This window comes from Humulus lupulus, chromosome X (assembly GCF_963169125.1).
Source record: "Humulus lupulus chromosome X, drHumLupu1.1, whole genome shotgun sequence".
Classification (NCBI taxonomy): Eukaryota; Viridiplantae; Streptophyta; class Magnoliopsida; order Rosales; family Cannabaceae; genus Humulus; species Humulus lupulus.
The window spans coordinates 41,924,799-41,926,865 of NC_084802.1; the positions used below are offsets into that span (position 1 = coordinate 41,924,799).

Sequence of the window (2,067 nt, forward strand, 5' to 3'; positions counted from 1 at the left end):
TTATGATTATATCCTTATTGGGCCCGAATTAGTCCGACCCAAGCTACAAGACCACCTATAAATAGGGTCATTTGTGCAGTATAACAGAGATCTGAATTTCTCATGTATGAATAAACGCTGATGAACTTGCAGAAAACCTCCATGGTTAAACTCTCTAAAGCTTAATACTATTGACTAGTGTACTAAGGCTCATTAACGCCCCAACCATGTAAAAACTGTGATCTTGTTCATTTCTTTGTCTTTCTTTCTAGCTGTTGTTTCTCGATATATTTGTAGTTTCTAAAAAACTCGGTAAACATGCCCCTAAGGCATTGCATTGCTCCTCATAAACCCCCCTTCATTTCATTTAAAGTTAAGCATTCCTTAGCTAAATGCTCTGTCCCTCCACAAACAAAACAAGGTTCTTGTGGTTCCGCTTGAGCAATCATGTGCGACTTTTAGCCATTTTTCGTCACTAAGACCTCAAACTGCTTTTTCAAAGCTTCGAGTTGGGCCTTAACACTATCCTATTCTTGAAGTCGATAGATCTCAAATGGTTTGTGTCTGTTGGTGCTATTAGTAGCACTTGGATCAGTACAGGTGTGAGATTTTTTTGCAGTTGCTTCAAGATATTCAAGAGCATCGTCTGGCTCTTTTTTGAGGAATTCACCATTGCATAGCATTTCTACAAATTGGCGCTCAAGACTTGTGAGGCATTCATAGAAGTGACTGACCAAATGCCAGTTCTCATAGCCATGATGAGGGCATTGATTTAACGGATCTTTGAATCTTTTCCAGACTTGATAGAACGTTTCATTGTCTTTTTAGGAAAATGTGGAAATATGTCGTTTTAGACTGTTGGTCTTATGGCTAGGAAAGTATTTCAAAAAGAAAGATTTGGTCATTTCCTCCCATGTTCGAATAGACCTAGGTCTCAAAGAGTATAACCAGCTTTTGGCTTTGTCCTTCAAGGAGAAGGGGAAGAACTTTAATTGCACAAAATTGATGTTTTCAGCTCGGTTATAGAATATGGTTACTACCTCCTCAAATTTACTAATATGCACGTATAGGGTTTTGTTTTCCATTCCATGAAATGTGGGCAAGTGTTGAATCAGACCCGATTTAAAGTCTAATGCGGGCATATTAGGAGGGAATATAATGCATGAAAGCGTGGAAGTGCGAGTAGGATGGAGGTAGTCATTGAGAGTTATTGGTTGGATTTCATCATTGTAATGGATTATTACCAACTAAGGTGTGTGGAGAAGCAGGAATGGTGGAAGGAGTAGTGGATGAATTGGAAGAAGTTTCACTAAAAGTTTCATGATGATTCATCCACACTTGGAAATGATTTTTTTTAATTTCTTTTTTTGTTAAACTTGTTCCCAGGTAGATTTGGAGGTTTTAGGGTGATCTCCAACGCCTTACTAGAACTCCCCGAGGTTACTGAGTAAGTATGGAGGATCACAAGTTAAAAAATTTCGACCAAATAACCTTTAAGCAGAGTAAAATTGCTTATTTTGACAGAACAAGCTTGGTTTTCTTATAGTAATAAGTTAAAAAAATATAATAGTGCAATTGTATACACACAAAATGTTCTCAGGTCGATTGGGAAGGTTGCCAAGGTACTGATTTAGACCCACATTTGTCTTAGAAAGAACTCTCTAAGGTTCCCAGGTGAGTGTGGAGGGTAACGCTATCACAAACTTTATTTAATAACCAATCTTTCTAGACAGAACAATATCGGTTTTTACCAGTTTTAATTTTACACAATTGTTCTCAATACTAAGAGTTTTACGATTGAATTTTTATGAACAATTTTATGCTACTTTTTTCAAGGAATAACTAAATTTTAAGGAAAGCTAAGGCAAAGAGGAACACAGGTCTAAACTTAAGAAAATTTAATGCAACAAAATAATCAACACAAAAATAAAGTAAAGAGATGGATCAAACTATTTATCAAGGAAGATGTAATTTTTTTTTATGAGATAAAGATAAAATGACAAGCTTAATTTTTTTTTAAATATTTACTATACTAAGAAAATAAAAAAATTAAGAAAAAGAAAATAAAATTAGAATTAATTAAAAATA

The 2,067-nt window shown here is 35.0% G+C and overlaps 1 non-coding gene across 1 annotated transcript; it reads left to right on the plus strand.

Moving 5' to 3' along the window:
- Nucleotides 1-729: 729 nt before the first annotated feature.
- On the plus strand, nucleotides 730-836 carry LOC133807855 (small nucleolar RNA R71). The gene has a single exon (XR_009879743.1). It is a non-coding gene; the product is annotated as a small nucleolar RNA R71 (small nucleolar RNA).
- Nucleotides 837-2,067: the final 1,231 nt, after the last annotated feature.